Source organism: Mytilus trossulus, chromosome 6 (genome assembly GCF_036588685.1).
Source record: "Mytilus trossulus isolate FHL-02 chromosome 6, PNRI_Mtr1.1.1.hap1, whole genome shotgun sequence".
NCBI classification, from domain to species: domain Eukaryota; kingdom Metazoa; phylum Mollusca; class Bivalvia; order Mytilida; family Mytilidae; genus Mytilus; species Mytilus trossulus.
The window spans coordinates 69396601-69422931 of NC_086378.1; the positions used below are offsets into that span (position 1 = coordinate 69396601).

Here is a 26331-nt window from a genome sequence, read left to right on the forward strand (position 1 = left end):
AGTTTAACATAAAATGGAAGAAGAACGAAATCTTAAAACTAAAACTATTTGAAGGAATTTAAAAAAAAAATTCTTAAGGGTTCCGCGGAACCCAGTGTCTCGCCTACTTATGCTGTTAATTGCAGGCTCAACAAAAGAGGAATAAAATCAATAAAAATATTCCTCTTGATACTATCTTATGATTCTAAGAAGCTTCTGTCCAAGTTTGGTAAAAATACAGTATGTTTTGAAAACTTTAACTGCAGATTGTCTGTAATGTAAACTGGAAGAAAAACTAAGTCCATTTATAAGTAAAATACAGATACACAGGTACAAAATTTTTTACAAAATTTTCTTATAGATACTAGCTTTTGATCATAAACAAGATTCTGTCCAAGTTTTGTACAGGTCCAAAATAGTATAAGAAAGTTATTAAAATTTTAAAAACTTTAACCACAGAGTGAATGCGTTGTTTTCTTGCAGAAAATCTATGTCCATTTAAAAGTAAAATGCACAAAAAAAATGGATTTATTTGTTAACAAAATTTACTTCTGGATACTATGTTATGATCATAAACAAGCTATTGTCTAAGTTTGGTACAAACCCAGGATAGTTTTAAGAAAGTTATTAAAATTTCAAAAACTTTAACCACAGAGTGAATGTTGTTTCCTGGCAGAAAAACTAAGTCCATTTTAAAGAAAAATATGGAAAAAATGGAATTTTATTTTTCCAAAATTTCCTTCTTGATACTATATTATGATCATAAACAAGCTTCTGTATAAGTTTGGTACAAATACAGTATAGTTTAAGAAAGTTATTAAAATTTCAAAAACTTTAACCACAGAGTGAATGTAATGTTTCCTGGCAGAAAAACTAAGTCCATTTATAAGTAAAATACGGAAAAAATGGAATTCTATTTTCACAAAATTTACTTCTGCACACTATGTTATGAACATAAACAAGCTTCTGTCCAAGTTTGGTAGAAATCCAGTTTAGTTTAAGAAAGTTATTAAAATTTCAAAAACTTTAACCACAGAGTGAATATTTGTTGACGACGCCGACGGAATGTAGGATCGCTATGTCTCGCTTTTTCGACTAAAGTCGAAGGCTCGACAAAAATGGAATAGTATACTGACATGTGATAAATTAAAATCATGTTAACATCTGAAGAATAGAAGATATAAGATTTATATAATAAAGGAGAAGAAAGCCAAAGTGTAGGTATGTTTTTACAGAATTTTGCTAATTATAATCGGATGTCAGAAGTCGCAGATTTTTATTATTTTTTAAACAAATGATTTTAGGAGAAAGGTTGTTTTCACGGATCCGATTACCTTTATGTGACTGGCTTGGTATCTGTTTCATTAATGGTTTATCAATCAACTTGAACAGAACCGTAGTACGAACTTTCTTTAGCTTTAATACTGGCATTTTCATGTCGTTTGTTAATGGTATGTTATACTCAAATATTAAAATTTACGAAATTTGTTTTTCAATCACCATTCAGGTTATGAAAACTGACTGCTTAATTGAAAATTGCATTATGTGCATGGTGTAGATTTCTAGTAAAATAGGTGTACAAATATGATCAAAAGAAAACTCGTTTAGAATATATGAACATTGCAAAATGAAAGCACTCTACCTTTCATTGTTCACAAGCACTTTGGATTTTCCGCCATAAATGCAGTTGCCTTATTTCTCAAACTTGAAACGTCTTAAGAACTATTCGGGATATATATTCTACATTTTATACAACCACAAATACGGAACTAGTCGAACAAAACATATTCACATTTTTGACATGGATGGTCAGAAAACTGTAAGTTCGAACAAAAGTATAAGCTAGGCAAATTTAAATGCTATCCAGTAGTCCAGTCATCTGACCGAGTTCTCTCTAAGAATTGTTCGATTGTGGTAATTGTCAATAAATGCAGACAACCAAGGAATGTTTGTTCCTCAAGCAAATGGCGGGCACCGAATTTAAGATCAGATACCTTTATTATATCTACCATGTCTACGATGATAGTGGAATATGAATACCGGTTGCTCGTACTTACAAATTAATCCAATGTGTGCTCTACAATGTAAAATAGAGCAACTTTACACTGTACCTTGAAGTCCCTTCTCCTTTAACTTTTTAAAACAAACATTTATCCAATGGATTACGAATCGTATGGTACACATTGTCGTGATAATACTCATCATCTGAATACCGGCATTTCGATATATCAAGAAGAGTACGGGCTTCCGCATAGTGGATGGGTTAATTAGGACTGTCGTTCATACAATTTATGTAAATGAACTCGTTTTCACGAAATCAATCAACAAGATATTGTCAGTCACTGCGCTGGACGCACCAGACGCAAGGCAAACATTTATCTATCAATATAAAATTGTTTGACATCTTTAAAAACATATTCGGTGTTTGCTGGATCTATGTTATCACTCCAGATTATGAGATGGTGCAAAATTCTAAGTTGCAGACATATCATTCCAACTTGTGTGTTTTATGACTTACAAAAACTCACTTGCCCTTAAAGTTAAGAAACGTTGGTTGAACTCCTACTATATTTTCATTTTACCCTCATGTTGTTACTTTGTAAATCCAAATTTAGGATTAATTAGTATTAATAAATAAATATGAAAAAGAAACATCTCAAATTTAAGCATTAAGAGATGCTTGTGTAAGTATAATATAATACAATGTGTTACAAGATGTTTATTGTAATTACCAACGTTGATTTTCATACTATTTTAAACCGTAAGATCGAGCACTTATTTGGTAAAACCTTCAGGAATTTTGGTCCGTATACTGCTCTTCAACTTCGTACTTTATTTGGCCCTTTTAACTTTTTGGATACGACCGTCACTGATGAGTCTTTTGTAGACGAAACGCGCGTTTGGCGTATATATGTAACACTCAGAAACGTGTCCTTCCCCCCAAACGTGTCCGATTCCCCCAAACATGTCTAGTTGAAAACAGCGCCAAAGCGTGTCATTTGTATAAACGCCCAAACGTGTCCATTTCCCAACTAACCCCCAAACGTGTCCATATCAAGCTTTATTTGGTTAATGCTATTTCATTAACGTATACTAATTTTACCATTTCATTAAAAATATAAATAAGGTACGTTAGTACTTTTTCAAACCGGCAGAATTAAACTGGGTTAAAGTGGGGTGTCGTTTCGGCTATATCGTATGTAAATTGTAAGCAAACTTGTTCAGTTAAACTGTACAGTTTAAGGGTCAAAGTGTCCATTTCTCTGCGCATTAAAACTTTAATGTTCTCCCTAATTATGCCTGAAATACTGGCAACTGGACAATTCGCAATCAACAGTCTAAAGTTAATTTATTCAGTAGAACTGAAAAAACATTAAAACTTGTATGTTTTTTCTAAATATGCATGAAATACTTGCAACTGGACAATACGCAACCAACAGTCTAAAGTTTATCTTAACAATAGAACAGTAAAAAACAAAAAATAAAAACAGGTAGCCTATGTTCTCTCTAAATAGAACTGCAAAACATTAAAACTTGTATGTTCTTTCTAAATATGCATGAAACACTTGCAACTTGACAATACGCGATCATCAGTTTAAAGTTAATTTGTACAGTATAACTGTAAAAACATTAAAACTTGCAAAACAAGTGTTCGCTCTAAATATACGTGAAGTACTTGTGTCTGGACAATACGTAATCAACAGTCTAAAGTTTATTTATACACTACAAAAAAAAATGCAATTAAAACCGGCGTTGATCACACAATAATAATATTCATAAAAAAAAGAATCTATAAAACCTATGCATGAAATATGTGGCACTGGACGTTATGTCTCTTTATCGTGTTTCTTTAAGTGATGATGGAAAACTAAAATTTATTAATAAAAACGGATAACCAGTTTATGATTTGATGAGATTTTGAAATACACACAAACTATTGACAAAAGTATGAAAAAAATGCTGTTAAAAGCCCGCCATGCAATATGCGGATAAATATAAAAGTGTATTAACAATAACAGATTAATTTTGCAATTATGATAATCATTAAAACCCTACATTGAACTAACTTAATCAGATAAATGACAGCACCTGTGTCTCCCATCATAGAACTGCCGTAAACTTTATCAGTAATTTTATTTAGGAGATACATGTATTAGCGCTACAAGACGTGTGACGTTTTGGCGTTAAATATTGGACACGTTTTGACGAATAACAATTATCGGACACGTTTGGGGGTTATGAAATCGGACACGTTTGGGGAATATTGTACATTTCGGACACGTTTTGGGGAATCGGACACGTTTGGGGGGAAGGACACGTTTGGGAGTGTTACATATATACTAACTTTAGCCCTGGTTTCTATATGATGAGTTGTTCTACAATTTAGTCGTCTGAAAAATCAGAGCCATCAAAAAATGGAAATATAAAAAAAAACATTGTATCAATATTGAGAATATTATTGAATACAATAGATAATGGAAATGGAATAAAACCATTTATCTCCAGCTAGTATCGTATATATTTATTTCAAAAATAAAATAATTTTAAAATAAATAATTGGTCTTTGAGAAGACGAGTTAGGGAAATTGAGATACTTACAAAAGCATCCGGCCATGTTTAAGTACACTTTTAACCGTCTGAATTTAATGTAAGAGTTTTTTTTATTCACAACAATCGAGACAACAATGCATGAGAATATCAAAAATAATGCATACGCAACTCCTCCTAAAAGGCCTAGTGAGCTTTTCTCATCATTTGGCGTCCGTCGTCGTCGTTAACTTTAAATTAACAAAAATCTTCTCCTGAAATGGGCCAAATTTAACCAAACTTGGCCACAATCATCATTAGGGTATCTAGTTTAAAATAATGTGTCTGGTGACCAGTGTTGGCCACCATGGCTAAAAATAGAGCTACAGTGTAAAATGTAGATTTTGGCTTATAACTCTAAAAGCAGAGCATTTAGAGCAAATCTGACATGTGGTTAAATTGTTTATCAAGTGAAGAACTGTCTGCCCTGAAATTTTCAGATGAATCGGACAACCGGTTGTTTGGTTGCTGTCCTTGAATTGGTAAATTTTAAGAAAATTTTGCCGTTTTTGGTTATTATCTTGAATATTAATATAGATAGAGATAAACTGTAAACAGCAGTTATGTTCAGCAAAATAAGATCTACAAATAAGTCAACATGACCAACATAATCAGTTGACCCCTTAAGGAGTTATTGCCCTTTAAAGTCAATTTTCATAAATTTGGTAAATTTTGGTAAATTTTAACAAAATGTTCTCCTCTGTAACTAATGGGCCAAGTTCATTATAGATAATTGTGAGAAGCACAAATGTTCAGTAACGTAATATCTACAAACATCACCATCACCAAAACACAATTTTGTCATTAATTCATTTGTTTCTTTTGTTTAATATGCACATATAATGGTTTACTTTTTTAAAATTGTTATTTGGATGGAGCGTTGTCTCATTGGCACTCACACCACATCTTCCTATATCTACATATAGACCAAGGTGAGCGACACATGCTCTTTAGAGCCTATAGTTAAATTGTACATTGGTTTCTAAATTGTCTGTGTGAACATTAACACAACTTAACATCATGAGTTGTGATGGTTGTCTCTGAGTGTTTTACAGGAGTTTGTGTAAAAGTATTAGAAATTAGATCAGTAAAAATATCAGGACTGCCCCTTGTTTTAAAAAAAAATGTCTGATAACAGCACCGACGATAAGGTAAGCTTAAAACTTTTAAAACATTATAAGTGATCTTTAGCTATTGGAATGTTCGTTCCTCTCGAGGTTGTTCAGACCTTTTGGACTTTTAGGGGAATTAAAATAATTCTTGTTCGTCGACTGGACTTAAATTAAATTTTAATATGTGATTCATGTAGGGAACAACCATTTAACTTAACAAGGGGGTTATGGTTTCTTTTTAAAAAAATCTGTTCCACAATTTGAAGAAAAAATATATTCTGAATCTAGATTTCCCCCATACCTGTTAAAAATTGAAAAAAATACTTGATTGATAGGGTTGAAAAACTGTAAAAAGAATAAGTTCACCCCTTGATGTTGAGATAAACAACCTTTGATGAATAAACTCGATAGTATGTCATACAATTTCGTGTGTTTTTTTAGCTAGTCGACATATAATTAACCATCGATGATGAACTTCGAAGACTGCCGACGGTCATTTAACCATAAATTGCATCAATAAAAATATAATTATATAGCTACTACATGCAATTTGCCGGTTGCTTTCATATTGTAGGTAAAACAATGGTTATCATCGTTTTAACCTGTATAAGAATGATTTTTCTTTGGACCGAACCAGCCAACCAAATGGTTCATTCTTGTTTCACTTTCAATGTTGACATTTTTTCCTTGTAATAAGTAAGCACATAATAATCCATCTCCAGTTAAGAGGTTTGAATAAGGTCGAACTATTTACTTGCAGGTTAATAACTCATTAACAGTGTTTCTTGGCTTATTTTGGTCTATTATTGATGTTTGCATATCTGGGAGCTTGAAGTATTCTGTTGCCAGACAGTAATCCTCTTTTAACATTTTTGTTTCAGAAATAATCGTACTTTTCTTCTCTTTAAAACAATGTATACAGTCACTCTTCCTATCTTTTTTGATTTTAATACGGAACAACCACAGGCACTTGTCTCAGAAAAAAACAATTCCTATATACCTTATTATAACACAAGGTACTTAACTTGCATTTTAGAAAAATGTTGGGTGGTGACGAAGTTCCGTTATATGCCGCTTTATAGGCTGTTAATCCCACTAAAGCTTGTTTTATCGTAAATCTAAATTGATTTATCTTTACAATGGTGTATAACATGCCTACATTTATTGATTCAAAATTATTACGATTGACATACTTTGGTAGGATTGCTACGGATGATTCCGACAACAAATGTAGGCATGTTATACACCATTGTATAGATACATCAATTTAGATTTACGATATCTAACAAGCTTTAATGGGGTTGACAGCCTATAAAGCGGCATATAACGGAACTTCGTCACCACCTAACATTTTTTCTAAAATGCAAGTTAAGTACCTTGTGTTATAATAAGGTATATAGGGAAAACAAATTCTGAGACAAGTGCCTGTGGGAACAACTTTTTTTTTAAATCTTCCGGAAGACAATCCAGCTGACGAAAAAATTCAGGCGGCTTCTGTTCCCCGCATATTGTACGAGATTGCATGACAGCTGGTTTTGAAAATCTAAAAAAATGTTTATGTCCGCCGTAAAATATGTTGAGTATTCAAAACTGGCATTTAAATCAGTTGATAAAGACTTGATCTGAAAAAAAAGAGGAAAGCTTAATAAATGAGAAAAAAAACTTTATTGTTTTTGTGTCAAATTATTGTCGTCTGTCATCAAGAATAAGGTCATACTTTCGATTAATTTACTCTTATCTAAATTCGTTCACTGTCAATTACCTCGATCAATTCTAAAAGCTATTAAACAAAAAAGTGAAATATATTTCAGATTCCTAAATAAATTTCTTAAGCCGTGTGGTGATCTTTATTTGCTTGCATCAACCCGATTTAGGTCTTTTATATATAAATATTTGTCTCGATGGGAAGCATATTTCACAATTTTAGATCCATGAAATATAAAAAAAAAGTGTATGGGTTATTAGAACTATCTCTTACAGTTATTACTTATTGACAACTGAAATTTAACGAATGATATATAACTATCGCTTATTTCTCGGTAAACTATGTTAACGTTTGTTGAAAGTCAGGAATGAACGTAATTTCCCGTTAGATCTGAATTCACTTTCTCTAAAGAATGTATATTGACGACTAAGTTTGTGGAAAGGAAAGTTTTAGGTCAATAGTTTTAGTGTCTGAAAGTATTGAATTTTCGCAGAATTTAGATGTCCATAGCCAATAACGAATAAACACAATATCTTTCAATACAAAGGAGAAAACTAAGGGCGACACAAAGTGAATGGTTAATGTTACAACAATTGCTTTGGTGTAAAGCGTTGACCAAAGTTCATTTTGTATGCCTTCCTTTGCAATGCAATTTGCCAGTTATAATTTTTTTCTTTTCATTGGAAGGACAAATGTAGTACACTGTGGGCTAACTCTGTTGAAGATTTTAAACAGATGACAAGTGAAAAAAAATATGCTTCATTTCTTAATGAAAAATAACTGTAAAAGTTTCCTTGTTATGATTTACTAGTATGTGAAAATTGATTTACAAGTGTTGTGAAATCATTCGTCAAACTTTTTTATAAAATGAATTACATGTAAAAAAAAAAAAAAAAAAGACAAACCAAGGGTTGTGAAATCATTCGTCAAACTTTTTATGAAATGAATTACATGTAAAAAAGACAAACCAAGGGTTATCAACAACCACAATTTGAAGAAAGAACACAAACTAGCTTTAAGAAAAAAAGGCAACGAGACTAACAGGATGTTCTATAAAACACTTCACAGAAAACTAATGATTAAGCAACATCAAGTCCAGGTAGACTGGGATATACTCCAGTTTCTGGAGATGCAAGCAATTCTTCTTCCACAGGTTGTATGCAGTCAAGCGTGCTTGGTAAGAACATGGCGATATTTGCATTTGGTAATATAACAAACGACGGAAGGAAGTCTTATATGATCATTTGTCATTCAGATGGTCAATAATGGTCAACCAAATTTCAATCTTTTCGATCGTCAGATTTCCACTTTATTGATAGAACCTTGTTAATAACTGTCGTAATAAATAGGAGACTTAAAAATACTTGCTGCAATGTGCTAAATGTAATGTTTCTATACAAGCAGTGGACATAATCAAACCATGTTGTTGAAGTGCAATACTTAACCTACCCTCATTGTCAATTTCTAGATGAAATTCACGATATTGAAAAGTCGTAACTCGTCAGTTGTGTTTTCTTTTATCTCAAGTTCAAAGAGATTAAAGATCTAATCGACACAATTGTCAAGATTTGATTTTTTACCGGGCGGACACCATCTTTAAAAAGAAACTTGTGTTGGAAGGATAGTTCGATTAATAGGCAATGCCATAACTTGTTTCTGATTTAAATTTTACAAGCAGTGTTCGAAACGAAATTAAAAAAGTACTTTTGAGGATATGAAAACCAAAAGGAACAAACAGAACAGCAACAATCCAAGGTGTTTGCTACCTGAGTATATCATGTTAATCATACCAATTCACTGTGCTTGCTTATGGGCGATGCTCTTCTTTAAGAGTACTATGCAGTTACTGTAATGTTTCGTGTGGCATCTAATTTGATATGTCATTTTATTCATATGCCTGATATGTTGTTACTGATAACGAAAATGAGGTGAAATTCGATGTGACGCTTTTCGCTTCTGTCGTTCATTAGTGTGGTAGAGATAAATCATCACTACGGTACAAACAGAAATATGATACTTACACTGACATTGTCAAGATGTTTGATTTCTCGATTGACAACATGTTCGTTACGTTTGAAGGATGTGTTTTTCAATAACAATCGGCAGTTCCATTGGAACTCAACGGTGCCCTTTCTTGTCGAAATATACTTTTATTCATAGGAGGCTGACTTTTTACACGAGTTTCTCATGAAGAAAGAAAATAAGTTAGCATTATCCAATCAAAGGTTGTTCTACCTTAGGAATAGATTACCTTAGCTGTATTTGACAAAACCTATGTTTGGTCCTCAATGCTCTTCAACTTCATACTTTATTTGGCTTTTTTACATCTTTTTAATCGGGCGTCACTGATGAGTCTTTTGTAGACAGAGGCGCGTCTGGCGCAGATACAAAATGTTCATCCTGGTATCTATGATGAATTTATTTACTCACCGCTACATAGCTGATGGTCTCTCAATTACAAGGTTTGGTCATTGTTAAACGCATCTGTCCTAATGATTTCGAAAAAAAACACGATACAACAGATACAGTTAGGTCTAGTTCAGATCCTAAACGTCTAGTAATTGAATGCGAGGAGGAAGATGTTACACGCAAAATTGTCCTTCAATTATTTGGCTTAAAATTACATCTAAAACTGTATACAAGTCAGACAAATTATAATTATTTTTCAATCCGTGTTACAAGTGTAGTACTTATAAAATCAAAACATGTGAACGCATCTACAAGCAACTGAGAAGTGTGGGAAGTTAACCTTTATTTATATTAAATTAAATGAAAATTGAAAAATTCGCTTATTCTGCAGAATATACAGAATCACGAGCACAGGGCTTATTTTTCTTGAAATTAAATTTCTATAAATTAATGTATTCTGTTAATACTGCCTATATAAGTTAGCACCACTGAGGTTACATTCCTTCAACTAAAAAGTTCAATTGTTTTTGTAATTATATCACCAGTTCTGTCAATGGTTATGGGACAGTCAAAGTATAAAACTATAAATCAGGCACATTAATAGTCAGTAAAGTTCGTTCTGCGGACATTTATATATTTTATTTTATAGTAATACATGAAATCACTAAATTTTTAGTCCTAACAGTTGAAACAAAACTCTACGACAATAGAGATTACATCATCTTCTGAATCTCAATTGTTCAAAATTCCAAGCAGCACCTGCATATACGGAGCACACATGTCCCAGTTGATACGATATTGGACGGGCATGATTTATTTTATGGATAGTATAAAACAAAGAGTTCCTAGTGGTAAAGTTGAAACCATCCTTGGTACATTTTGCGCAAGCCATCGGGTTGGTTGACCGTTATGGAATATCAGTTTCGAGACGGTTAATTTTTACGTAACCACAATCCTGTCGTCTTTTACCTGTATTGGATCTACCCAATTGAATCATCACCGAGTATATACTTAAATTAGCACATGAAGCTGTTTCTGCTTTCCCTTATGGATTTAACTTAGATCACGCCCGGTTTTGGGTTGCATGGTTAGTGTTGCTCGACCTTTATTTTTCTGTTCTAAGTTGTTCCTTTTGTATCTTTCATCTATCTTAATTTAATGGTTCATTATTGATTTCAAGCTTTATAAAGGTGCCTTATAATAGTTTCCGCCTGACTGAACTCATTTTCATTTGTTCAGCGACTGCTTTTAAACCTAAAGTTTTTGTCCAGCCTTCGACTTTAGTCGAAAAAAGCGAGACTAAGCGATCCTACATTCCGTCGTCGGCGGCGTCAACAAATATTCACTCTGTGGTTAAAGTTTTTGAAATTTTAATAAATTTCTTAAACTATACTGGATTTCTACCAAACTTGGACAGAAGCTAGTTTGTGATCATAAGATAGTATCCAGAAGTAAATTTTTGTAAAAATAAAATTCCATTTTCCCCGTATTTTACTTATAAATAGACTTAGTTTTTTTTCTGCGGGGAAACACAACATTCACTCTGTGGTGGAATTTTAATAACTTTCTTAAATTATCCTGGGTTTGTACCAAACTTTGACAGAAGCTTGTTTGTGATCATAAGATAGAATCCAGAAGTTAATTATGTAAAAATATAAATCCATTTTTTCCGTATTTTACTTTTAAATGGACTTAGTGTTTCTGCGAGGAAACATTACATTCACTCTGTGGTTAAAGTTTTTAAAATTTTAATAACTTTCTTAAACTATCCTGGGTGTGTACCAAACTTGGACAGAAGCTTATTCATGATCATAAAATAGTATCCAGAAGTAAATTTTGTAAAAAGATAACTCCATTTTTTCTGTATTTTATTTTTAAATGGACTTTTCTTTAAGTTAAAATTACATACAGTTAAAGTTTTCAAAACATTCATTAGATTTATTAACTATCCTAGATTTTTACCAAACTTAGACAGAAGCTTCTTATAATCATAAGATGGTATCAAGAGGAAATTTGTTATTGATTTTCTTTCTCATTAAGTTGAACCCGCGATTTACAGCAGAAGTAGGCGAGACACTGGGTTCCGCGGAACCCTTACATTTTTTTTTGTTTAAGAAGTCCTATAAAATGAGTTTCTTGAAATTTTAATGTTATAGTGTCACGGAATAGAAGTTCCTTCATAATATTAGTTCCAAATGGATAATATATTCTGGAATTTTACTTCCACATGAATAAATATTACAGTAAATGTTCCTAACCATGCTAACGGAATAAATAGTATAGAATATTTGTTCCATCAGGTACAGGTATTATGACTTTGTCCATAATAAAGTTTCCACTGGAACTTCTGTTAGGTGGAACAAATATACGTTGACAATAGTTATAAATATGAAATGAGTTTCTTGATATTTCAATGTCATCGAAATAAATAAACAAATGCATGCTTACATACTAAACTAACTATGCAGGTTTTTTTTTTATAATTATTACGAATCGAATACGTATTAATATTTATCATCAGTGATTGTTATTATCGTTAACTTTCGAGTTAGTTGCCGAAGTTTATAAGAACTTGATATTGATAACCAATACAAATTAAGCACATGAAACTCATGACAAATAAGTAAAGGGAATTTGATCAGTTCTTACTAGTTACATTCATGTGTTTTCATTCTTTCTGTTAATTGAGTTGCAGTATTTAATATTTAACTTTCAGAATCAATAAACTCTCTAACTTTCACCTTTTCTTAAATCATGTATTTATCCTGGCACTCTACACTGTGTGGTTGCAGAGGTACTAACGAGAGGTCTCATGAACGGTCATTACGTTACGTTCGCTGCATACGGAAAAATAGTAAACCGGAAACTGGAGTTGCAAACGGGGAAGTAGTTTGTGATTTCGAGTACGGGAAGACAATAACTGTATTTTACAAGATTAGGAAAAGTGGAATTAAATTTACTTTTTAAAATATGTTTTGTAACAGAAAATCCATCTACACATGTTTTGTAGTAAAAACTCTGTTATTTTAAGTATTAAAAACATGAAACTTTTTTTTAATTTTAAAAGTATTATATATATATATATATGTCTTTAAACGACTTCTGTCGAAAATCCGGTCACTATGTCTGAGGTTATGGACGAGTGATTTCAGCCTTATTTGCGTGATAATTTATGAACTGTCAAACCAATGCTCTTCAAATTTGAATGTCTAATCAAGTTCGATATTGACGTTTTCTACTTTTTCCGTGCAGCGGTTTTCCCAAATTAATTGCTCCAACATGACTCTTAAATTTAAAAAGTAATGACAACCTGGATTTCTATCATCGACATATTCATAGCATCTTATGAAGCTTTGAATTGTGACAATATTGATAACATCTATCCCATTGAACTTCAGAGAAACGAGACGACAGATATAGATACGTCTGTTCCTACGAGATTTACATAGAAATTGCGGTCAAGCGAAAGAGGACTTAATAGATATAAAAGACTCGCTTGATGAATATTTCCCCGCAAACAAAGTTTTCATTTACATTTTTTTTTTAAAAATTTTAGGGAAGGTGTTAATTGATCTTAATTATAATCACATTTTGTGTCTGCCATAGTATGAGCTATCCCTCATATTATATAGAAAATCCACTGCCTTTATCCTTGTACACTCATATTTGGAAATTTGGTGACTGATAGATATAGGATTATTGCATGCAGTGCTAGCTTTGATTTCTTTAAAACAAATTAATTAATGTAGTTATTGGTTAAAACAAATAACAATATGGACCAAATCAAGTATACCATTTAGGGTGCACTCGACTTGAGTGACTCAGCACTAGGTGTTTTGAAATTTGCAGGTTGCTTAGAACTTTTTGTTAAAAATAAACGCAAGCAGATCATAAAAAGCAAGTGAGTAAACTGTGTTTCAAGTTTTATAACAAAACTCTGTGGATTTTCTATAAAAACCTTGGTTTATTTGCTACAAAGTCCTCTTTTTCTATTAAATGCAATGAAACAGTAAATGATAATGCTTTGCATCAAGTTTCCTCTGTGTATATGACAAAATGGCCTATCTCTATTATTCATTATATCTAGTTTTGATACCATTAAAGTTTGAAATATTCGTACAAAAATGGTTACAGAAGGGTTCATAAACCTTTAAAATATATCTTGAGTCCAAAATATGCCGAATTTTCAGTAAATTAAACCTATTTAAGTATTTTATTTTTTAAGGAAAATTAATTTGTACGTGTTTAAATGAAAGTTTGTGGGAATAATGATTCGGAACATCAATTATAAACACGATTCAGATCTATTTTGATAGGATTGAAAAACATTGAAGTCCGGGGTTTTTTTTTCGTAATTGTGCGCGTACAGTGTCAAGGAAACACATTTCGAATGAGTTTTTTGTTTAATTTCTGTTTGCATTGTTTCTCAATAAAAATATTTTAGAATGTTGATAATGACCATATCGAGAAATCACAGCTTCTTTGTTATTATATGTTACATTTATTCTACAAACTAAATTCAATCGGGGTACACGAAATGCGGGTATGACGTGTATATATCATGTTGCTGCTACTTTAACCAACGTTAGATTGTATCACACAATAGTATCTCAAACGAAGTCTTGTTTTGACACTGACATTCCGAATAAGGCAGTGGCTATTCTTCCGAATAGATAGAAAAAAGCCAGACATGTTACTGTTTAAGTGCTTTAGTTGAAGTCGCTGTATGCTCATGTTCTCATTCTTACAAACTTACAACAATTATTTAATACGTGCTTTTCTTTTTCTCTTTAACCAAGTTTGGAAAATTACAATATAGTGGTTTTTTTCTGATGACAACAGCACTTATATTGTGTTCATGTGAAAAAAAGACATTGACAGTCGCACATCATCTCGGAGTCCTTGTATATATATTATCAATATATCATCCAAAAAGTTGAATTTAAGCCATATAAATCTTTTTTTATACGAAATATTCCAAACCTCTTGCTTATTTGATAATTTTTATTTGTGTTTTCCCTTGAATTGACCGTTAACCACACTGAGCACTATCTGTCAAATTCATGTTCATCGATTTCTCTTAAATTCTCATATTTGTTTTATAACATACTAAAACGTATATTCAAATTACAATAATTCTGGAATAAACAGTTAACACTGCATGTACTCATTAATACATATCAAAATTTCGTGTGTATTAAAGTCTAGACACCCTTCTAATAAACTTTCGAGATGACCACCGAATACTGCCGATTGTCATATATATACACAGGCACTTGTCTAAGAAAAAACAATTCCTATATACCTTATTATAACACAAGGTACTTAACTTGCATTTTAGAAAAATGTTGGGTGGTGACGAAGTTCCGTTATATGCCGCTTTATAGGCTGTTAATCCCACTAAAGCTTGTTTTATCGTAAATCTAAATTGATTTATCTTTACAATGGTGTATAACATGCCTACATTTATTGTCGGAATCATCCGTAGCAATCCTACCAAAGTATGTCAATCGTTATAATTTTGCAAAACAAATTCTGAGACAAGTGCCTGTGTATATATACCCAATATAAACATAAAAATGAATAAAAAGGTACTTCGTGCAATTGGATTCTTCTATGGCTGTTTGATTTCATGTTATAGGTAACATAAAAAGTTGATTATCGTGTTCACCTGTATAAGAATGAGGATCGTGGATCGAATCAGTCAACGAAATGAATGATGAATGTGGATCGAATCAGTCAACGAAATGGTTCACCTTTGTTTCACTTTCGATATTGACATTCTTTTATTTTAAGAGCTGTTTATGATAAACGCATGCGTAACCAATCTTTAGCTGTTGTGGTTAGTTGAAGTTCACGTCATGTATACGGATTCAATTAGGTCGTAATTATTTACATGCAAATGAATAATTCCTCAGCAATGTGTCTTTTGCCTATTGACAAAATTGAACCAAATAAGTTGCTAAAATCAATTTACTTATCATACTTATATAAATGATTGAACCAAACAAAATCCTCTTTTTATTTTTTTTCATATCTCGTAAATAGCTAGTGTCTCTTTAAAAAAAGGGTCTTTATATAATCGAAATGTAACATCAACAGTCTTGTAAATAAATTATGAGGAAGAAAAGTACTGATTTTATTTATAAGTTGGTAAACAAGTGATAGGGATCAGATTTCCAGAATAAAATATGAAAAATGAATTATTTAGTAAGTCTACAAAACATTTGTTCTAAAATGAACGTCATTGATTTTATAATATACTACTTGCTAAATTGCGACTGCATCCTTTATATAATTAAAGGCGTCCTCCTCTTAATAGTGTTGAAAATGTCTTTAATTTTAGGACGCAAAAGTAAATGACGTCAAAGATGGAAGAAGATGAAAATAGCGTGATGCAGGACGAAGCTATGAACTAAACACTGGACTTGGAAAGCTGATTATATATGATATCTGAAGTGTATCTAGCAAAAGCCCGCCCGGATACAGACATTTGTTTTATGTCCTGATTTATGTCTAGTCGTCCTTGTACATTATTGTGGTATGAATTGTTTCATATTGTGGAAATCATCGGGACAAAATTATAATTATGTAAATACACATTTAATGGTAGACATTAATCACGAAAACACTTCATTTTACATAAACCATTGTTTAGAATTCTACATTGTATATAATTCATTGTTTTTACCTTTGAGTGTTCTGTGGAACAGTAATAGGAAAATCAAAGGTTGCTTGTATCGTGTGGACCATATGTAGTCTGTGTACTGGAAGATACCATTATCTCCGTTTAAGATAGAATTCTCTGAAGAATATCACTTCGTCAGATTCAAAATACAATATATTATATGAAATTCAAAATTATAAATGGTGGCTATCATTAATTAAATAATCTTATTCTGAAATAATTTATGGGAAGAATTTTAGGAAGATACAGTTTTATATATAATGATATTCAAATCGAAGTATTAGTTAGAGTTGATGCACATACAATCCCCAGTATGGTGCTCACTCGAAGATACATTAGAAAATTAATGATAACACTTCAAGGAAAGGGAAAAAACAAGTATTTATTTTTTATAACGACATGTATTTGAAGTTCAACGTTAATATGGTGTTGATTAAGAGAATTCGTGACTACATACATAGAAACACCCTGCAACACAGAGCTCGATCTTTTTTTTTTTTATCTTTTTGCTACCAGTAGATTACTTTTGTTGTAATATTTCTTTTCATTGATATCTTTGTTAATTGTAAGTAAACATGTGGACAGACAAAAATACAAAATACAATCGTTTGATTTCTTATATTTATTTGCATTTACCAACTTTAAAAAAAAATATATTGATATATTTTCTGCAATAAATATCAACACTAAGCAGTAGCTACGGTGGGTAAATTGCAGATCTGGTGTTCCTTTGTTGGTTTGAATCGAGTGTTAAGAAAAATAACTTCGTTACCACTCAAATTTCGAATTTTGAAGTATATTCTTCATGGAAAAAAGTTTTGACATTTCTACATATGGGAGCCTCAGTGAAAATGTAAAAGCCGTGCTGTGCGACGGCTAACATAATACATCAGGGATTCATGATAGAACTTATCTAGAAATCGGAAGGTCATAAAACGCAGTGATGAAAGTTGAAGATTTTCAGTTTAATTACTAGTAATATACATTATCAGTTTCATTTTTTTACATACACTGTTTAGAAATGGCATTAGTTCTTTCATATTAGTTTTTGACACCTTACGTTAAAGGACAAAATATTTTGGATACACGCCCAGCTGCATTTTACATTTAATTTGATTTAATTGTTAGTAATATCATCTGATGTTGTAAGAAAATAAAATAAAATACAAGCAGAAGAGTACACTACAAACACCAAATTGAATTTGGAATACAAAATAGTGGACCAACCAAAAAGAAACTGAAATAAATTACCAATATAATACGGTTTATCGCTTTTATAAGATAAACCAATTTAATTAAAGAGAAATGATTATTGCCTCATTCGGATCCGATTCTTGTTTCCCGCCAATCAACGTCACATGACTCGTCAGCATTACATTGCACTAGCCAATCTTGTAGATATGTAAAAGTTTCAAAAAATGCAATCGTAAAAAATCTTTGACATCCGAATATCATGTTCTAATATTTTGAAATGAAACTATCGTAGAGACCGACAATTCTCCAAGAAAGGATTTTCATTTGCAAGGGTCAGCAAACGACGATATTGAAAGGTAAACCGAACTTTCACCACACATCCGATGCCACCAACCGAGCCATCAACACGAGGAACACATCCAGCTTCTTTCGACATGTTAATGTTTGTGAGATTATTAGAACATTTTAATAATGTATCTTCGCCATAAAAGTTATACAATGCTCGAATGACAGGGACAGCTTCCAATTTGCCAGTGGCTCATTGACCGGTGATCAATTTAATGGCAGAACAAAATCTTCACACCAGGAGCCCCCGTTTAGAATATCACACAGCACAAGAGGCACTTGTAAGGAAAACACGATTTAAAAGAAGGAAAACTACTGTTCCAAAGAATTCACTACCTGCATGTTCCAGCGGTTTGCAGATTTCGTCAAGCTTTAACCTCGGTATGTTGAATTTATATATAAAAAAAAAAAAAAAAGTTGATGTTTTGTGGTGTATAATTATTCTAAATTAATTAAGAATGAGATAATCTGATGGTGATAAGATAAGATTACAGAAAGAATTATTTATTATTATAATTTGATGTCATATATTTAATTCGTGGCCTTTTTTACATGTCTGCTTTAATGTACATAAATTATATAACCATGCAGTCGTTTTGAAGACGCACCTAGCGCTATTACACAAAAGATACACACACGAGGGCAATAAGTGCAAATTCCTCATCTTTATTTACTTTATAGATTCTACCACTATTATACACAATTTTACACTATGTGTTAGATGGCTAAGCTGACGTGTAATAGATGAAATACACTATTTGAGAGTTAGAAGACAAATTTTGTGGCGGATGACGCGATAGCTTTAGATTAAATCCATCAGAGTCGATGGCTTAGATTAAAATATTTACAAGTGGAAATCCTTTGAACATGTACAGTCTTAAATATTTCCTAAACTGTTTGATACACTTAAATCGGCATTACTATATAAGAAAAAAAAAATGTACATACATTATGCCTACTGTTTTCTCGTTTGACTTGTTTAACATTCTTTCTTTTTGGTTTTTAATTACTCTTTAATGCAGTATCATGGGCTCTGCTCATTGTTGAATGCAGGACAATGACTTCGTTTAATGCAGTATGGACACTGCTCATTGTTGTAGGCAGAAAAGTGACTAAATGTTATTAATGCGACTTGGGCTCTGCTCATTGTTGACGGCAGTACACTGACTTATTGATATTAATGCAGTATGGGCCCTGTTCATAAATGAAGGCAGAAAAGTGACTAATTATAGTTAATGTGGCATGGGCTCTGCTCAAAAATGAAGGCAGAAAAGTGACTACTAATAATTATAGTTAATGTGGCATGGGCTCTGCTCAGTGTTGAAGGCAGTAAAATGACTTTTTGTTACTATTTTATTTGCCGTTTGTTCTACTGTGAAGAGTTGTCTAATTGAATCATACCACTTCTATTTACACGAGTGAGCTTGTTATGTATATATTTATACTTTTCAATTTGCGTTATTTTCTTGTTAGCTTGCTTGTTTTAATTTTTGCATGTTTGCCTAGCTATTTTCCTTATGCATGTGTTCCTGTTGTAAATATGCTTATATTAAATTTGATATATGATTTTGATTTGAAATATCACGTCAGTTGAACTTGTGAGAGATTTGCAGAGCTCATGTTTACGTTGTTGAATCCTACATACCAAGCCCGTCCCTAAATTTTCTGACTTGCGTAAATATAATTCATATAGTGATACAAGCAAATATAGTTATACAAGCAATAGTCTGTACAGGTTTCAAATAGCTTACTTATGCTCATGGACAGGACAATTAGTTTACCAACAAGTCAACTTAGAGCAAATAAGAGAATTATGTGCACTATTCACACAATTATCAAATTACTTTATAACTCACGAAGCAGTAGACAGAGCATGGTACACAACATCCTCTATACTTTGAAGTGCGATAATGTTATTGTATATATACCACATGATACTTGTACATGTATTGTTTAGATTATTTTTGATTGTCTTATCTAACTCAGATATGTGAACATTGATGTTTTAATACGTTTGTATTTTACTATCATATTTATTTTACATGTCGGCACGAACTATGGGCTTCCCCACATCTATTTTTAGAAACAAAACAAATATGCGGTATATAAGTTACTGTTAAGGACTTTTACAAACGAACACGCATATTATCCAGATGGGAAACTCGATGAAGTTTTAAATTTATTTCAAATACTCTTGATCTATTTCCTTCTATCAAAAGGAACAGTTAGCATTCTTATCTAGAAGCTGATGGACACAATCTTTTTAATTCTAGTCGGAATAAATCAACTATCCATTACTTAAAGTAATACCATGGAATTTTACTTTAACACCTCGTTCTTTTAGGTCACAAAAAATATTCGACGCAAAACTATTCAAGATAGAACTTTCCGAAAACATGTATTCGAATTTTTAAGTACTACTAGGAATGCATGGGGTAGCCAATTTAGTATAGGAAACGCCTAGTTCTTTTAGGTCACAAAATATATTCGACGTAAAACTATTCAAGTTTGAACTTTCCAAAAAAGCGGCACATACTGCTTAGTTGTATCCGAATTTTAAGTACTACTAGGAATGCATGTGATTGCCAATTTAGTCATGTTAGTACAGGATATGTGGTACTTTCTATGTATTGATTGATATGATTTATTTTTTTGTGTACGTTCTACTCCCTTGGTTTCTAAAATATTGGTCACGTTACTTGTTTAAATTAATATATAGATTAGCCTATACAAATGTACACGACTTTGAAGGGGCGCCTAGGATATAGCACTTATTATATATACAGGTAATGTATTTTCGTAAACTTTGTAGAGGACAATAAAATTGAAAATGGAAAACTAAATTATTAGTGCATATTACAGATTAACAAAGCAATTGAGTAGATTCATGGCATACCACCATCTTGCATTGTACTTTTGCAGTGACCAATCAGTCTAGTTATTACCCAAATCTCCGAATGTGTACACACTAACACAGATGTTCAGTTTTATTGATTATACTGTTTATTTTTATGAAGAAACTTCCTGATTTATCGCATTATATCTCTTAGAAATATTTTACAAGTTCCAAACATATATGTGCTTTAGAATACATTTTGTTCAACTAAGCCGGTTAAGGCGAGATAACTCTTTTAGTAAACCCATTTGTTATTCATGATCGGTTTATCAGTGGATGTATTACTGATAAAATAATGCGTTTTATGATGATAAATATATATATATATATATATATAACATGGATAATACAACGAAAGAAGTGATATCTTCAAAAACAGCACCTTTATAACAAAGCTATTACAAAAGGAAAAATATGATTGTCTAAGATTCAAACATATTAACAAAGAATAATGCCTTCTTAGCTAGTTCACCTAAATGGACCTTAAAAGGTTGTAGGAAAAAGGGGGGGGATTCTTGTGAGTGTGTATAGACACACTCAAGTGGCAAGATTAAGGGGTTATGATCGTTTCCCGTAATTGTACGTCGGATCATATTAGGTTTTTACTTTCCTGCGGTACCGCAGGAAGTTCTGTTGAGACCATCTCATGTCTACCCTGAGTGGCCGGTTCTGAATTGGTACCAGTTCGAGCTTGACTGTTAATGATACATAGTATGGCCTATGTATTCAGTGTTTTATAATATAAAAAATGTTAATCTTTACTCCCCTGAAACCAGGGGGTGATGCGAATAAGACCCGACGTATTTGGGGATCATAACCCTCGTTCTCTTTAGAATTTAACCTGGAGGAACTTGAGCATCCATTGCTACCAATGGTGCACAGATTTGTCAGTTAAAACTAGCATGTCGGCATTCTGTAATCATGTCAGACCTCGTCATTCTAAGTGAACTGTGGCCGTTATTTCCACAATAGTTATTTGTTTGTTATGTTTTTGCCTAAAAATGGATTCTGTGATTAATACGGTTTATCGCTTTTATAAGATAAACCAATTTAATTAAAGAGAAATGATTATTGCCTCATTCGGATCCGATTCTTGTTTCCCGCCAATCAACGTCACATGACTCGTCAGCATTACATTGCACTAGCCAATCTTGTAGATATGTAAAAGTTTCAAAAACCCACCCACCTCCCCTTGCAATCTGCCATCTTATAACAATTCTTGTGTCTGCTGCTGTTTTATTTATCTTTTCAGAATGACCAGAACATGCCGGATCCATAACTTTTTGGACAAAAAAGAGGAGACAATCAAGCCGATGGATTTGCTAGCTGAATCATACGCTCGAGAACTATAATTATTATGTCAATGCTAATTTTCATGAATGGCTACCACCTTTATCTAAACATTTAGACACATTCAGTGCGAAAATGGAATTACCAATACCTGGTATTAGTTCTTCGCCTAGATGCATTTAACTTTTGACTTTATTTGGATAAAAATCATGCAGCATTTATTTTGATTACTAGATTCTAATTGTTCATTGTTTTGTAATAAAATCATTCGTCACAGTCAAAAAGGATGTCGGGATCTGGCAAGATTAAGGGGTTATGATCGTTTCCCGTAATTGTACGTCGGATCATATTAGGTTTTTACTTTCCTGCGGTACCGCAGGAAGTTCTGTTGAGACCATCTCATGTCTACCCTGAGTGGCCGGTTCTGAATTGGTACCAGTTCGAGCTTGACTGTTAATGATACATAGTATGGCCTATGTATTCAGTGTTTTATAATATAAAAAATGTTAATCTTTACTCCCCTGAAACCAGGGGGTGATGCGAATAAGACCCGACGTATTTGGGGATCATAACCCTCGTTCTCTTTAGAATTTAACCTGGAGGAACTTGAGCATCCATTGCTACCAATGGTGCACAGATTTGTCAGTTAAAACTAGCATGTCGGCATTCTGTAATCATGTCAGACCTCGTCATTCTAAGTGAACTGTGGCCGTTATTTCCACAATAGTTATTTGTTTGTTATGTTTTTGCCTAAAAATGGATTCTGTGATTAAATGAAATAACTGTCCACAAAATAGTATATAGAAAACTAAAATATCAGCAACTATAAGGAAATATAAAACAACCTGACGTTCCATGATCCTGGTGCATATGTATTTCCCTTTCCACTTATGGGCTCAATCGTCATGTCTCGGAAACGGACGATCTGTGGCAATAAGCTAACTCAATTTGGTGGTCGTTTTCGACCGATATTCCTCAACGGTTGATAAGTCATGATTGACGCCGAAAAGGTTTGAAGTGATGACTATTTTTATCAGTAGAAATCCTACATGCAATAACTGACCCGTTAAAACATCTAATTCTACAACATTCTTTTCGGGAACAAAGCTTTGGGATGTCATAGTAATTTGTTTTAAGATCTTTTAATGAAGCGTAAAGATTCCAAGTAGAAGAGCAACAAGCAACAGCGTTGTAAACAAAAAATTCCCAAAGCATAAAATAGAAAACTTAAGTTAATGTTGAGCAAGACTTAACTCCTCAAAAACTGTATGTGATTCAGATCTACGAATGGATGAAAAGGTCATGAGGAATGGATGAAAAGGTCATGAGTAGTGCCTCTCGTCATGTTGCTCATGGCCACACTCAGGGATGTCACAATCGTGGAGAGGATTACCGAAATTTGGGTGTAATCAGATGTATACTACAAATGCAAATACTGCTGAAATGTTTCACAGAAACAAAAAGTGTAAATTGGAACCGTCCATTTTCTTTCAACGGATCCTCATTGTAAATTTCTGTATGCAAGTCACATATTGCTACATAAGTATGAATGAGTACAGTTAAAGCAATAAATTGATGTATTTATTATAGTATTTAATTTTTTTTTTTAATTCTGTCTTGCTGAGTTAATGTCATAGTGTGAAGTGCAAGACAATAACATTTTTCAAGAATAGACATAAATCAAAGATCACAAAAATACTAAACGCTGAGGAAAAATCAAAACGGAAAGTCCTCGATTAATCAAATGGCAAAATCAAAAGCTCAAACATAATGACTAACAACTTGTCATATTGCTGACTTGGTACAGGCATTTTCTTATTCAGAAAATGGTGGATGAAACCTGGATTTATAGCTAGCTAATCCTCGCACATGTATGATAGTCGCATAAACTTCAATTATAGTAACAATGATGTCTAAGCACATCATTGTTCCTATAAACAAACAGGCAAAATATGTTAGAATGTCAAAAGTAAGTGTAAAGCAGTCAACATTGTGGTATAACCTTAATCTCTATATAAACGGGATATATAAGTACAGAGCCATGTCAAACGTTAAAAACAACAAAAAGGGCATTTTAGCAGCACACAAGCAAGAACAAAAATCTACACTAGCACAATAATACAATGATGGGTTGTACAAGTACAGAGCCACTTCATGTGTATCAAATAAACTCAAAAGGACATATATATAGACAATATTAATGCACATTAGCAAAAATGAACTACTAAATTTGTTTTACAATATAAAAATATACAATGACTGTATATATAAGTACATAGCCACGTCAAATGTACATCACCAAAAACAGACCAATCAGGTTAAGTAATAGAATTGGTCAACGAACTAGAAACATGTAACTATAGCGGGATTTGAATTCGAAGTTCTAGATTTACATATATTCATATGAGGATAATGTTGTATGAAGCAAGATAATGTATACATGATTAGTATTTCCTACTATTTATTCATTACCCACCTACTGAATATATCTTAATACGGAATCTTTTTCCAGTAGCGAGCGTTACGAACAATAAAAATGATATCTGATGGACCCCACTCTTTAGACTTGATTACATATGTTCTGTCTGTGAGGCAATTTACCATGTATCGAGGGATAACGCCGTAAAGACCGATGAAATTTTGACGGCGGCAGTAAAACTACTTGGCATTTCACTCTCTTCACAGAAATTTTGCTGAATATTGAAAAATAAAAGGATATCTTGACTGTTCATGCACATCATGTATATGTGTATATTTTATAAAGCTACAGCTTAAAAAGAAATTCAGAAGTCAAAATATGGGCTTCAACATTGGAAAAAATGTCTCCAATTAAATCGTCACGAATCATAGAGATGTGTACATACACCATACTTTCATCAAGTTTACTAAACATGTACACACGTATGCCGTCGATATGTAAGATATACAATCTAAAAGGTAGTCACCAATACTAGATTTGAGGACTGAATGAGCTCATATCACCAGGTATTTATTTTGGCCACCTTATAGTGATAAAAAAAACATTCAAGATGTTCGCTGCTCTGTTTCAAAATAACAAGTTTTGGAAAAGATTGTTTTAAATTGATCGAATATAAATAAAGGAACTAAATAAGCAGAAAAAAATTAAGGGGGAGTATGCTTGTTTTCGAAATATAAGCCATTTAAAATTTTGCGGGAATTTTTGCAACTCTTTTTTTTTCAAAAATAACAAGGAATTTAGAAGATTTTCAAATATGACTTTTGAAACTATATGTAATTAATCTATGAAAAGAAAAGTAGGGCAAAATATTTTAATTGCACTTCATTGATAAAACCAGAGGATTCCGAATATCGGAATAAATTCAAAAACAAGAGAAGCGAACTTCCATAACAAGACCATGGCCTTGGCATGTAAACTTACATTCTATACTCTGCTGGCTGGTCTGATCTCTTTAAGCTATGCAATCAGCCAATTTAAACAAATGACCAGGCAACAAATATACGTAACACTATTGGTTGTTACATTCAATAAAATCAGTTAATTTCTCGAACCTTAGAGAAATTGTACAACATCTTATATAAAAAAAAGTGTGAGAGCATCAAACCAATGTATATCTCTAATGACATAAGCTTTAGACGACAAAGAGCTAAACCCAGATCCGAGAACACCTAAATGGCTCCGTGGTATATGTGAAACAGCAGTTACCTGATGCAAAAAAAACTATATGTTGTGATACATGTCACATCTGGTACTATGCAAACTGCCAATGCATGCCATTCCTAAACTACAAATGCTTAGACTCATCAAACTTATCCATGCATTATATATAATGCGGAATATCAAACTTTTCATCATCATTATTTGACTTATCAATACATCTGTATTGTTATGAGTTACAATTTATGACAAAAATAAGCAAAGAACCATCAAAACAACATCTGATAAACAAATTTAATAATACTTTTAGATATTTGGATGATATTTTGGCTCTCAATAATGACGACTTCAGTATGTATATTAATGAAATTTATCCTGCTGAACTTACTTTAAATAAAGCTAATACTAATAATGACCACTGCCCTTTCCTCGATCTTGATATCTATATCACTAACGGAATACTAAAATTTATGATAAAAGGGATGATTT

General features: G+C 32.4%; 1 protein-coding gene across 2 annotated transcripts in view; it reads left to right on the forward strand.

Annotated features, from left to right (window-relative positions):
* The window catches only part of LOC134721746 (uncharacterized), a 55659-nt gene extending 38570 nt beyond the window's left edge, over positions 1-17089 (forward strand). For both annotated transcript variants that reach the window (XM_063584933.1, XM_063584934.1), the window contains one exon: positions 16139-17089. The gene's annotated coding sequence lies outside the window, so the exon portion shown is untranslated. The remainder of the gene's footprint in view (positions 1-16138) is intronic.
* Positions 17090-26331: the final 9242 nt, after the last annotated feature.